Genomic DNA, 14,653 nt, shown 5'->3' with positions numbered 1-14,653 from the left:
TCACTTGCAACTCTGTTGAAGGCAGACGCCATCTGGCTTCAAGTAAATCTCCATTTAGTTAAATCCTCATGTTCGCATTGAAAAATCTCTTTTCCTTTGGAAATTATGGTTCAACTCAGGGGTGGCCAACCTGAGCCTGAGAAGGAGCCAGAATTTACCAGTGAACATTGCCAAAGAGCCACAGGAATACAGCAGCAGCCCCCCATCCGCCGCCTCCCAACCACTGGCAGCCCCGCCAATCAGCGCCTCCCCCTCTCTCCCTCCCACATCAATCAGCTGTTTTGCAGTGCGCAGGAGGCTCTGGTGGGGAGGGGAGAGGAGCGAGGGCATGGCAGGCTGGGGGGAAGGGGCAAGGGTCTAGGGGGAAGGGGCAGAGCGGGGGCAGGGCCTGGGGCAGAGCAGGGGGTTGAGCAGTGAGCACGCCACAGCACATTGGAAAGTTGGCATCTGTAGCTCCAGCCTCGGTGACAGCACCTACGCAAGGAGCCGCATATTAACCTCTGAAGAGCCATGTGCGGCTCCGGAGCCACAGGGTGGCCACCTCTGGTTTAACTCAAGGCATTTGTACCTTGGCAGTTGTGTAGATAGATGATTAACTTGTCCTCACAACACCCCTGCGCGGTGAGGAAGTATTATCATCTCAGTTCTACCAAAGGGGAAAATGAGGCATCTATAGAGTTAGGGCCAGATCCATAAGGAGAAGTAAGTGTCTACATCCACCTGATTTAGGCACCACTGATGGTCTCAAAAATCAGTTGCCACCTAAGCCCATCTGTGCCTAAGTTTTCACCAGCTGGCATTTGCAAAGTTGCCTAAGCACTGCTGCCACCCCAGAGCTAGTGAGCAGCTCCACGCCCGCACTCCAGCTGGAGCCCTGCAGGCCCTGAGGCAAGATCCTCAGACGAGGCTGGGGATGCCTATCCTATATAAGTGGGTCCAGTTCAGTAGGCGTGGTCAAAACATAGGTAAGGCCTGAGCCATGTCGGATCCCACCGCAGGAGGGCTGGATGCCGGCCACTGGTATGTGGAGGAACAGCACAGCACCTGCACAAATTGCCAATACAAGCTGTAGAACTTGTCAGGAATTGTTCAGGGAGAGACGGAGCGGGGGAAGGGAAGAAGAGGTCTGAGTGGCTCTCTCTGGCTAGGGCATTCCCCTGGGATGTAGGAGTGCATGAGACACCCGTGCCAGAATAGCCAATAACCTGGGGTTAGGACACTCAGATGGGAGGAGAGAAACCAGGGTTCAAGTCCCTACTCCAGAGCAGGGATTTGAACTTGGATTTCCCACATCCCAGGTGAGTGCCCTAACCACTGGGTATAAGAGCACCACCGCCATTTGGTGACTGGTAACAAAATCACCTTGTGATTCTGGGCTGAAAAAATCTAAATGAACAGTTCTGGCACTTCTGAAATGGCTTGTTTGTTTCCACCACAACAATTTGCCAAAATTGATACAAATTCACAAAATGCCTCAGTCAACCTGAACCTGCATTTTTCAGTGAAAAAGAATTTTGCCTGAAAAATTTCATACAGCTCTAGGCAAGAAGCCTATGATAGAGCTAGGAACAAAACCTACGTCTTCCTACTCCCAGTTCAGTGTCTTAACCACAAGAACATCCCTCCTCTAGCTAAGGTTTGAAAAAGACCAGTCATCTACATGCGTACGAAAAACTGAGAGTGCATTTACATATCTAATTTGCATGCAAAGTTACCATGAGTCAGAAATCTGTGTTTGAAAATAAGCAGGAATGCATAGAACATCAATTGTGTGTGCAGATTACCATGACTGTAGATTAAAATAGGGTATTATAGGCATAAATTAGACATGCAAATATACTCCCATTTTTGCATGTTGAGTTACATGCCTGATCTAATGAAAATCAGACCCATGACATTGAATTCTCTTTCCCATTATCACTCCTGACACAAAATAGTAAGTGCACCTTTTCACTGTTAAGTGGAAACATTTTTAAATAATCTGAAGGCAAATTAGCTGTAGGCCCAGATGTTATCACAGCAGAAATGTTTTAATATACAGCAAAAGCAATTGTTGCAGCCCTCTTCTATGACTTCAGTCTATTTCTATACCATGGCTGTGTTCTAGTAAGGGGAAAGTACTGTTCCTCCTAGACCCATAAGGCTGATTAGCAATCTGTTTCCAACAGTTTTTCTTTAACATATTTCTATCTAAAATATTTTTAGCCTGTGATTGTACTTGATAATTATACAACAAATTAAATACATTTGCCCCCCACCATCAGCAGCAAAAATTTCTCTAGCAAAGGGGACAGGTTTCAGAGTAGTAGCCGTGTTAGTCTGTATTAGCAAAAAGAATGAGGAGTACTTGTGGCACCTTAGAGACTAACAAATTTATTTGAGCATAAGCTTTCGTGAGCTACAGCTCACTTCATCGGACGCATACAGTGGAAAATACAGTAGGAAGATAGATATATACACACAGAGAACATGAAAAAATGGGTGTTGCCATACACACTATAATGAGAGTGATCAATTAAGGTGGGCTACTATCAGCAGGAGAAAAAAACCTTTTGTAGTGATAATCAGGGTGGCACATCTCCAACAGTTGACAAGAAGGTGAGAGTAACAGTGGGGTGGGAGGGGAAATAAACATGGGGAAATAGTTTTACTTTGTGTAATGACCCATCCACTCCCAGTCTTTATTCAAGCCTAATTTAATGGTGTCCAGTTTCAAATTAATTCCAATTCAGCAGTCTCTCATTGGAGTCTGTTTTTGAAGTTTTTTTGTTGTAATATTGCAATTTTTAGGTCTGTAATCGAGTTACCAAGGAGATTGAAGTGTTCCCCAACTGGTTTTGAATGTTATAATTCTTGACATCTGATTTGTGTCCATTTATTCTTTTACATAGAGACTGTCCAGTTTGGTCAATGTACATGGCAGAGGGGCATTGCTGGCACATGATGGCATATATCACATTGGTAGATGTGCAGGTGAACGAGCCTCTGATAGCGTGGTTGATGTGATTAGGTCCTATGATGGCGTCCCCTGAACAGATATATGGACAGACTGGCCTGTCTCCCAAGATCTGTGAGAATGAAGGATCATCCTTCAGGATAGGTTGTAGATCCTTGATGATGTGCTGGAGAGGTTTTAGTTGGGGCTGAAAGCTGGAGGCACGTAGGTAAGTATAGCGGTCAGTAGGTTTTCAGTATTATTAGTGCTAATAAGCGATGGTCACATAAATACCACACTATATCGGAAACCTCTTGACCGCTAAACTTAACTACATTCCTTCCATCTTTCATTCAGACCACACCACACGATCCATTGTCTACAGCCAAGCTCTAAGATACAACGGCATTTGCTCCAACCCCTCGGACAGAGACAAACACCTACAAGATCTCTATCAAGTGTTACTACAACTACAATACCCACCTGCTGAAGTGAAGAAACAGATTGACAGAGCCAGAAGAGTACCCAGAAGTCACCTACTACAGGACAGGCCCAACAGAACGCCACTAGCCATCAACTTCAGCCCCCAACTAAAACCTCTCCAGCGCATCATCAAGGATCTACAACCTATCCTGAAGGACAATCCCTCACTCTCACAGATCTTGGGAGACAGGCCAGTCCTTGCTTACAGACAGCCCCCAAACCTGAAGCAAATACTCACCAGCAACCACACACCACACAAAGAAAATACCAACCCAGGAACCTATCCTTGCAACAAAGCCTGTTGCCAACTGTGTCCACATATCTATTCAGGGGACACCATCATAGGACCTAATCACATCAGCCACACTATCAGAGGCTCGTTCACCTGCACAGCTACGAATGTGATACATGCCATCATGTGCCAGCAATGCCCCTCTGCCATGTACATTGACCAAACTGGACAGTCTCTACATAAAAGAATAAATGGACACAAATCAGATGTCAAGAATTATAACATTCAAAAACCAGTTGGAGAACACTTCTCCCTGGTAACTCGATTACAGACCTAAAAGTTGCAATATTACAACAAAAAAACTTCAAAAACAGACTCCAATGAGAGACTGCTGAATTGGAATTAATTTTCAAAAACTAGACACCCACTAGTGGATGGGTCATTACACAAAGTAAAACTATTTCCCCTTGTTTATTTCCCCCACCCCCCGTTACACTCACCTTCTTGTCAACAGCTGGAAATGGGCCATCCTGATTATCACTACAAAAGATTTTTTTCTCCTGCTGGTAATAGCTCACCTTAATTGATCACTCTTGTTATAGTGTGTATGGCAACACCCATTGTTTCATGTTCTCTGGGTGTATATTTATATCTCATCCTACTGTATTTTCCACTGCATGCATCCAATGAAGTGGGTTTTAGCCCACAAAAGCTTATGCTCAAATAAATGTGTTAGTCTCTAAGGTGCCACAAGTACTCCTCGTTCTTTTTTCTAGTAAAGGGGGAACTGCCTTGCCATCTTGTATTCAGGGAACAATGCATTTAAAAAGAGGAACAAAATCTTGTATGTAGTTTTAGCAGAAAAAAATTAATTGTTCGCAGTGAAGGTAACTCTAGGATCAGTAGTAAACTGATTTCCAATTAGCAATGGAAGTAAGCGTTTAATACAATTCAACAGAGTAAGGCAGGCTACAAAATGTCAAGGAAGAGGCGAGCAAAAGATCTTGGCTAGGTCATGTGAGCTCAGCCAGAGAATTTCCAAGCCATAGAACTGTGGCGAGTTCTTTGAGAAATCACTTGGTGCCATGGTATAACGCAGCCTTAGCCTTGTGGCCAGCAGCACCATAACACTTGCAAAATCTCTTTCTTCCTTGGCAATTCCTTGCCCTACTTTCAAACCAGGAACAGCAGCTGGGAGTGCCAGACACTGGCTTCACCCACCCTCATGTACCCTTATTTTTTTCTCCAGATAGATTTTCCTTTCAAAAATATTTGACATTCAATTTTCTATGTTGATGTGAGAGTGTCTTTCAGAAGTTTTGTGATCAGCAGCATACCTCACAGACATCAAGTGAGTCATATTGAAATTGCATAACATGCACGTACTGCACAATAAGTCACAAAGAGGAATCTACTTATTTCAGGTCCAAATCCTGCATCCTCTGACATAGTTGGGAGCTTTTCCATTTGCTCAGTGGGAGGAGGATCAGGTCCCCAGATACCAGCCCAGCTAACACAGTATCCTAAAATATGATACACAAAAATGAAAACTGCAATAGTCCTGCATTGCCAGATGCACAAGAAAAACTTTAAGCTAAGAGAAGCTTTTAGACATACAGCATCTGTTCTTACAGGGCCTGATCCAAGTCCATTAAAGTAAATAGGAGTCTTTCCATTGACTTCAGTGGGTTTTGGTTCAGGCTCATAAAAGCTTTCCTTGATTCGCCTCAATATAAATGGGAAATGTAACAAAGCAGTTGATTAAAAAAAGGGAATTAGAGCTTTGGTCCCAATAAGTTTTTCTTCAAGTGTGGTGACTTAGGAAGATTGGACTCACATAAGAGTAGGGCTGTGATGTGCCAGCCACCAAAATTAGTTTATGGCTTTGAGAGCAATCACTGTCCTAAACTGAATCTCTGAAAAGTGTTTCTTTGTTCTTTTGACACTGCCAATTTTTTTTTTTGGCAGTCAGACCTGGGAATCACTGCCCACCCTTTAGAAACCGATTCAATTGGGCCTTGAAGTGTTAGTAAGCCAGGCTCCAAAAGGTTGTGAAATTCATTTATATGGCAATTATTTTAAACTTAACCCCTCCTAAAAGTTCTCTCTCAAGTGACTTTTTCCTCAAAGTGGAGTTATTTCTGACAGCTAGTTTGTGCTAGTCTTACACACTGTTCCTGACATTACTTTAAATACTCTTTGTCTGATAAGCAGCAGCTGTTGTCTCCAGATCGGGCTAATAAATGCAACAACTTTTGCAGTAACTTGGCATTCCTTCAGAATCCTTCCTTTATACACAGGCACCTACATGTTGCAACTCTCTGTGGACTGCCCCCAGGCAGAGGACCCTGGACTTCCAGATCTGAGACTCTGGAGCAACCTGCTGCAGAGCTGGGAGTCCAAAAGCCCTGGGAGCTCTGGCTCAGCAGCAGGGAAGTGCTCAAGCCAGTGCTCTCAGGCCTTCCAGGCTCCCTGCCAGAAGGGCCTGGGACAGCTTCCAGGATCTGCAGCATGTGTCAGTGTTTCTGAAATGGATTTGTTTTTCAGGATTTCCCGTTTGTGAGAAATTTTGAAAAATGAGATTTAGTTCTGACTCAGAATGGAGCCAAACTGTGAAATATTGAGATTTCCCCTGAAGCAGAAACCCTGAGTCTTAGCTCTACTGGAGACTTTCTCACTGTACTTTGTCCCAGTTTTTGGGTTAAAAGCGGGCTTTGGGGCAACAGAGCCTACCTATACAAATACAGCTTTCCTGGCACAGCTTTTTTAATGGCATATTCCAATAAGCTCATGTCTCTCTGGGACAGCACTTGGCTATACAAACCTTTAGCAAGTGATGTTCCCCTTTTTTCATCCACCCTAGCTGACTGGTTTCCTTCACTGCTCTCCTAAACCGTTCTTGTTCTTCCAAATTTCACTCAATCAGTTACATAAGATCAGCCATACTGGGTCCGACCAATGGTCCACTAGACTTTTCTGACAGTGGCCACTACCAGAGCTTTCAGGGGAGCTCCAGTTGGAGTGAGCCATCCAACATCCCCACCCCCACCCCTCCGACTTCTGGCAGTCAGACATTTAGGGTCACCCAGAGCATGGAGTTGCATGATCATCTTGGCTAATAGCCATTGATGGGTCTATCCTCCATGACTTTATGTAGTTCTTTTTTGAACCCAGTTACACTTTTGGACATCCCATGACAATGAGTTTCACAGGTTAATCATGCACTGTATGAAAAAGTACTTCCTTTTTTTTTTCGTATTAAACTGTCTGCCTCTTAATTTCATCAGATGACCCCTGGATTTCATACTGTGGGAAAGGGTAAAAACACTTCTGTATGCATTTTTCCACACTATTCATGATTTTATAGACCTCTATCATATGCACCCTTCGTCATCTCTTTTTGTCAGCTGAACAGCTCTGATCTTTTTAGTTTCTCCTTCTATGAAAGCTGTTCCATACCCTTGATAATCTTTGTTGCCCTTCTCTGAAACTTTTCCAGTCCCACTTGTGACAGGGTCGGGCCAGATGGCTACAGGAGAGTAATAGAAGGTAGATGTATTAGCCCCAGGTTAAGTAGGTCCCTTTTCCCTGGGTAAGGTAACAGGGGAGATTCCAGGACAATCAGGAACCTTCTGCAGACAATTAAGACAGACAGGCTGATTAGAACACCAGCAGCCAATCAAGAAGCTGCTAGAATCAATTAAGGCAAGCTAATCAGAGCTCACTTCAGTTTGTGGTGCACATGTAAGGAGCTGGGAGCTGAGAGTGAGAACGCATACTGTTGGAGGACTGAGGAGTACAAGCATTATCAGACACCAGGAGGAAGGTCCTATGGTGAGGATAAAGAAGGTGTTGGGAGGAGGCCATGGGGAAGTAGCCCAGGGAGTTGTAGCTGTCGCACAGCTGTTCCAGGAGGCACTCTAGACAGCTGCATTCCACAGGGCCCTGGGCTGGAACCTGGAGTAGAGAGCGAGCCTTGGTTCCCCCAAACCTCCCAACTCCTGGTCAGACACAGGAGGAGTTGACCTGGACTGCGGGTTCACAAAAACGGCCAAAGTGAGGGCTGCTGTGAGGCTCCAAGGTGAGCAAATCCGCCAATAAGTGCAAGACCCACCAAGGTAGAGGAGGAACTTTGTCACAACTGGTGTGAGAAGTGGGATCTGGTGTGCACAGCGCGGCGGAAGACAGGGTGTTGGGCGGCGGAAGGGAGAGGGGTTATTTTTTTTTCACCACATTGGAGGACATAGTGCGGGCACTGACACAAACCACGGCTGCCCAGCAGGAGGCTATCCGTGTCCAGGCAGCCGCCCAACAGGAGGCAGTCTGGCTGCAGCAAGAGACTAATCGCCTGCTGATGGACCAGGCTGCTCAAGACTGGGCTATGTTGTGGAAACTGGTAAACCAGATAAAGACCCTTACAGAGCTGAACCATGGCCATGATGGGACGCAGATCATGCTGGCCAGCAATTGGCTGCAGAAAATGATGTGGGAGGATGATGTAGAGGCATACCTCCCAGCCTTTGAGAGGACAGCCCTGCAGGAGGCTTGGCCCCGAGAACAGAGGTCTGGCATCCTCGTTCCATTCCTGTGTGGGGAGGCCCAGAAGGCCTACTATGATTTGCCTGAAGAGGCTGCAGCAGACTACCCCCAGCTGAAAGAGAGATCCTGGCCAGATCTGGGGTAATGACCACAGTGCGGGCCCAGCAATATCATGAGTGGAGGTACCAGGAAAACAAAACCCCGAGGTCCCAATTATATGACCTCATCCATCTTGCACGAAAGTGGTTACGAACTGAGTCCTGGAGTCCAGAGGAGATACTAGAGGTTCTTGTCATCGACCGGTACATGAGAGTACTACCACCAGACCTTCGCACCTGGGTAAGCCAGAACGAACCCTCCACCTACGACGAGGTTGTCGTGCTGGTAGAAAGGCGAAGGACGGCGAGGGAGCTGACCCGACCAGTTAAGGAAGAAGCACCCCGGGTTAAACTAGCAGCACCAAGCCCTAGAGCTCGGGTGACTGGGCCACCAGGAGAGCCCAGGTGGAAAAAGAGAGGGGCTGAAGGCCCACCAGAAGCCACCAAGAGTTGGAGCATTGAGGGGGAAGAGGATCGTGATGTGAGACTGCCCAAACCAAGAGACCAGGGAATGCCTAGGGCTCCATATAGATGTTACGCCTGTGGGGAGTGGGGACACATAGCTGCAGTGTGTCCCAATGCTGAGGAGCCTATGCAGTGTAACCTGGGGAACTGGGCAGACCCATGCTCCCTAATCCACCTTGTGGGGGTCTCACTAACCCCATATATGTACACCAGACCAGTGAAGCTAAATGGGTTAGAGACCACAGCACTGGTTGATTCGGGGAGTGCTATTATGCTTGTCTCGGGGAAGCTCGTGAAGCATAGTCAGCTGCTGTGGGCTAAGCATATGGGAATAACATGTGTCCATGGGACAGTTGGTTATTACCGCACCATCCCAGTAAAAATTGAGATTCAGGGGAACACTACTGAGGTAGCAGCAGGTGTAGTCCCTAAACTCCCATACCCGGTGCTCATAGGGAGGGACTTCCCAGGGTTTGAAGACATACTCCCGGTAGGGGAATTGGAGAAAGGGGGAAGCCCTGAAAGTAATGAGGCATCCACAGTAGACTGTCAACCCCCAGCCTTCTCTGAAATATCCCCAGATTTGTTCTCCATTCCCAGACAGCGTAGAAAGACGAAAAGGGAAAGAAGGGCAGCTAAGGCCTTGGGAACCCGAATACTGGCCCAAAGCCAGAGGGTCGCTCTCGTAGGTAGGTGGACCCAAGCAGCTGAAAAGGAGGCCACCCAGGAGGGAGAAGCACCCGAGTCTGACCCACATCCTAACGCCTCTGAACCAGTAGAGGCAACAGAGACTGGCCCCCTAGATGTCGGGCAGATTAGCCCCGGGAGAGGACATTTTGGATGGGACCAGGCTGAAGACCCAAGGTACGACAATATTAGGAAGGAGGTGACCAAAATAGATGGGGTCCCCGTGGAAGGGAAAACCCAGGGACCAGGACCCTACTTCATAATGAAGAAGAATCTCTTATACTGGGTTGCACCAGTACAGGGGCAGAAGTTACAGCAGATCCTAGTACCTCAAAAACACCAGAATGCTGTATTAAGTATGGCCCATAGTCATCTTTTTGGGGGGTATTTGGGGGTAGAGAAGACCCTGGCACGAGTCCTGCGACGATTCTTCTGGTCCAGAGTACGTGAAGAAGTGTGGAAGTACTGTGCGTCCTGCCCGGAGTGCCAGCTGCACAGTCCCCATCCCCACTTGAGGGCACCTTTAGTACCCCTTCCCATCATAGAGGTCCCCTTCGAGCAAATAGCCATGGACCTAGTGGGACCCCTGGAGAAGACAACCCGGGGCCACCAATATATACTTGTCATTCTGGATTATGCTACTTGCTACCCAGAAGCTGTCCCCCTGCGGAACACGGCCTTTAAAACAATAGCTAAAGAGTTGGTGGGGATCTTTGCCCGAGTGGGGTTACCAAAGGAGATATTAACAGACCAAGGTATCCCATTTATGTCGAAGCTAATGAAGGACCTCTGTACGCTGCTCCATATACATACCCTGAGAACTTCAGTCTATCATCCGCAGACTGGTGGGCTGGTAGAAAGGTTTGACCGAACCCTCAAGGCAACGATGAGGAAAGTGGTAAGTCGGGACCCTACTACCCTACCTTATGTTTGCAATCCGGGAGGTACCTCAGACCTCAACTGGGTTTTCCCCTTTGAATTATTATACAGACGCCACCCCCGGGGCATACTAGATATCGCAAAAGAAATCTGGGAAGAGGAACCCAGTTAAGGGAGAAATAGAATTGACCGTGTGTTGCAGATGTGAGAATGGATAGCCCGGGTCACCCCTATTGTACGGAAACATTTGGAAAAGGTGCAGGTGGCCCAGCGAACCCATTACATTCGCCAGGCAAAAGTCCGACAGTTCCAACCAGGGGATCGGGTGATGGTGTTGGTACCCACAGCAGAAAGCAAGTTTTTGGCCCAATGGCAGGGGCCCTATGAGGTGGTTGAACCCGTGGGGGAAGTAACCTACAAGGTGCGGCAGCCAGGATGCCGGAAACAAGAACAAATTTATCACATTAACCTCTTAAAGCCTTGGCACCAACAAGAGGCGTGTGTAGTGGCCCAAGAGACCCCAATCCAGGGAAATAACATGCAGGAGCAGATCAGGATATCCACTGATCTGACACCAAACCAGAAGAAGGAGGTAACTGAGATGGTCAACGGATACCAGGACGTGTTTTCAACCAAACCAGGTCAGACCACCAAAGCATATCACCACATTATCACAGACCCTGGGGCAAAGGTAACTTTAAGGCCCTATCGGGTCCCAGTGGCAAAAAGGGAGGAGATCAAGGAAGAGGTAAAAAGGATGTTGGAGCTGGGAGTCATCGAAGAGTCCCACAGTCAGTGGTCAAGCCCGATTGTGTTGGTGTCCAAACCCGATGGCACCACTAGGTTTTGTAATGACTTTTGCCGGCTGAATGAGATATCCAAATTTGATGCATACCCCATATCGATGAGTTAGTTGACCGCCTGGACAATGCCCGATTTTTGACCACCCTTGATTTAACAAAGGGATACTGGCAGATTCCCCTTGCCAAAGATGCGAAAGAAAAGACAGCATTCTCTACATCAGAGGGTCTGTTTCAATATACTTTTCTTCCTTTTGGACTGCATGGGGCACCTGCCACATTCCAGCATCTTATGGACAAGCTCCTATGGCCCCATACCAGTTATGCAGCACCATACCTGGATGATGTGATTATTCACACCCCTGACTGGGAAACCCACTTAGGAAAGGTGGAAGCGGTTCTGGACACACTAAGACAGGCTGGCCTCACAGCCAACCTTGCTATAGGACTAGCCGAGGCTAAATACCTTGGCTACATTGTAGGAAGGGGCATGATCAAGCCCCAACTAAAACTAAAGGCTATCCAAAATTGGCCCCGGCCAAATCGGAAAAAGCAAGTCCGGGCATTCCTGGGTGTGGTGGGGTACTACCAACGATTTATTCCCCATTTTGCTACCAGAGCAAGTCCCCTGACAGACATGATAAAAGCCCGGGATCCAGACATGGTGAAGTGGACAGATGCTGCAGAGAAAGCATTCATGGATCTACGGACAGCCCTCTGCAGTAACCCTGTGCTTATAGCCCCAGACTTCAACAAAGAATTCATTTTACAAACAGATGCGTCTGAAGTAGGATTGGGAGCTGTCCCATCACAGATGGTCGGAGACAAAGAACACCCAATCCTCTACCTCAGCAGGAAACTCCTCCAGAGAGAGCAGAAGTATGCTGTGGTTGAAAGAGAGTGCCTAGCTGTGAAATGGGCCATGGAAACACTACGTTACTACCTTCTGGGACGACGGTTTACCCTTGTGACCAACCATGCACCCCTCAGGTGGATGCAGCGAAATAAAGAGAAGAACGCAAGAGTGACCAGATGGTTCCTGTCCCTACAACCTTTCCAATTCACCATACAACACCAGGCTGGAAGCCACCATGGCAATGCAGATGGCTTGTCACAAGTACACTGCCTGATGTCCCAAGTTGCCCAACCCCGTAGTGTTGAGCGGGGGCGGGGGGGGCAATATGTGACCGGGTCGGGCCAGATGGCTACAGGAGAGTAATAGAAGGCAGATATATTAGCCCCAGGTTAAGAAGGTCCCTTTTCCCTGGGTAAGGCAACAGGGAAGGTTCCAGAACAATCAGGAACCTTTTGGAGACAATTAAGACAGACAGGCTGATTAGAACACTTGCAGACAATCAAGAAGCTGCTAGAATCAATTAAAGCAGGCTAATCAGGGCACCTGGGTTTAAAAAGGAGCTCACTTCAGTTTGTGGTGCACATGTAAGGAGCTGGGAGCTGAGAGTGAGAACGCATACTGTTGGAGTACTGAGGAGTACAAGCATTATCAGACACCAGGAGGAAGGTCCTATGGTGAGGATAAAGAAGGTTTTGGGAGGAGGCCATGGGGAAGTAGCCCAGGGAGTTGTAGCTGTCGCACAGCTGCTCCAGGAGGCACTTTAGACAGCTGCATTCCACAGGGTTCTGGGCTGGAACCCGGAGTAGAGGGCGGGCCCGGGTTCCCCCCAAACCTCCCAACTCCTGGTCAGACACAGGAGGAGTTGACCTGGACTGTGGGTTCACGAAAATGGCCAAACTGAGGGCTGCCATGAAGCTCGAAGGCCAACAAATCTGCCAATAAGTGCAAGACCCACCAAGGTAGAGGAGGAACTTTGTCACACACTATATTCTTTTTGAGATGGGGTGATCAGAACTGGACATATTATTCAAGATGTGGATGCACCACAGATTTATACAGTGGCATTATAATATTTTCTGTCTTATTTTCTACTCCTTTCCTAATCGTTCAAAACATTCTTCGCCTTTTTGATTGCTGCTGCACATTGAGCTGAAGTTTTCAAAGAACTATACACAGCGATTCTAAGATCTCTTTCTTGAGTGGAACAGCTAATTTAAAACCCATCGCCATGTGTGTAAAATTGGGATTATTTCTTCCAATGTGCATTGCTTTGCACTTATCAATGTTGTATTTCAATTGCCATTTTGTTGCTCAGTCACCCAGTTTTATGAGATCCCCTTTTAACTCTTCGCAGTCAGATTTAGACTTAACTATCTTGAATAATTTTGTCTCATCTGCAAACTTTGCCACTTCCCTATTTATACCCTTTTCCAGATCATTGAACAGTACAGGTCCCAGTATATGGCAACTGTTTACTTCTCTCCATTGTGAAAACTGACCATTTATTCCAACCATTTGGTTCCTGCCTTTTACCAGTTACTGATTCTGAAGAGAACTTTCTCTGTTACCGCATTACTACTTAGTTTCCTTAAGAGACTTTGGTGAGGGACCTTGTCAAAAGGCTTTTAAAAATCCAAGTACACTATAGTGAGTGCATCACCCTTATCCACATGCTTCCTGACATCCACAGAGAATTCCAATAGATTGACAAGAAATGACTTCCCTTTACAAAACCCTCGTTCACTCTTCCCAACAAATCATGTTTATCTGTGTGTCTGATAATTCTACACTTTGCTATAGTTTCTACCAATTTGCCTGGTACGGAAGGTTGGCTCACTGGTCTGTAATTGCTGTGATCTCATCTGGTGCCCTTTTTAAAAATTGGTGTTACATTAGCTCCCTTCCAGTCATCTGCTACAGTGGCTTGTTTCAGCAATAGGCTACATACCAGAGTTAGTAATTCTGCAGTTTCATATTTGAGTTCCTTCACAACTCTTGGGTGAATGCCATCTGGTCCTGGTCACTTATTACTATTTATCAATTTGTTCCAAAACCACTTCTATTGACACCTCAATCTGGGACAGTTCCTAAAAAGTATGGCTCAGATGAGGGGCTCTTCCCCCATCCTCTGTAGTGAAGACCAATGTAAAGAATTCATTTAGCTTTTCTGAAATAGAAAGAAAAGGAGGACTTGTGGAACCTTAGAGACTAACAAATTTATTTGAGCATAAGCTTTCATGAGCTACAGCTCACTTCATCGGATGCATTGTGCCAGAAGTCCTCTTTTTCTTTTTGTGGATACAGACGAACACGGCTGCTACTCTGAAACCTTTAACACCTTAGTCATCTAGCAGCCAGCCCCACTACCTGTTTGGCAGGCTTTCTGCTTCTGATGTGCTTTAAGAAAATTCTTACTACTATTTTTTGTCGTCTTTAGCTAGTGCCTTTTCAAATTCTTTCTTGGCCTGCTTTTTGTATCTTTACTGGTGAAGTGTAAAAGATCTGCACACCTTCCTATTATTCTCACTAGGATTTGACTTCAAAATTTTGAAAGGTTGCCTATTTGCCCCCAATGGCCTCCATTACTCTGCTGTTTAGTCATGGTGGCATTCTTCTGGTCCTCTTACTGTCTTTTCTAATTTGAGGGGTGTGTCGTTCCCCTGGTGTTATCTGGACCAG

This window comes from Chelonia mydas, chromosome 1 (genome assembly GCF_015237465.2).
Source record: "Chelonia mydas isolate rCheMyd1 chromosome 1, rCheMyd1.pri.v2, whole genome shotgun sequence".
In the NCBI taxonomy this organism is placed as follows: Eukaryota; Metazoa; Chordata; order Testudines; family Cheloniidae; genus Chelonia; species Chelonia mydas.
Note: the sequence above shows the minus strand (reverse complement) of the source record.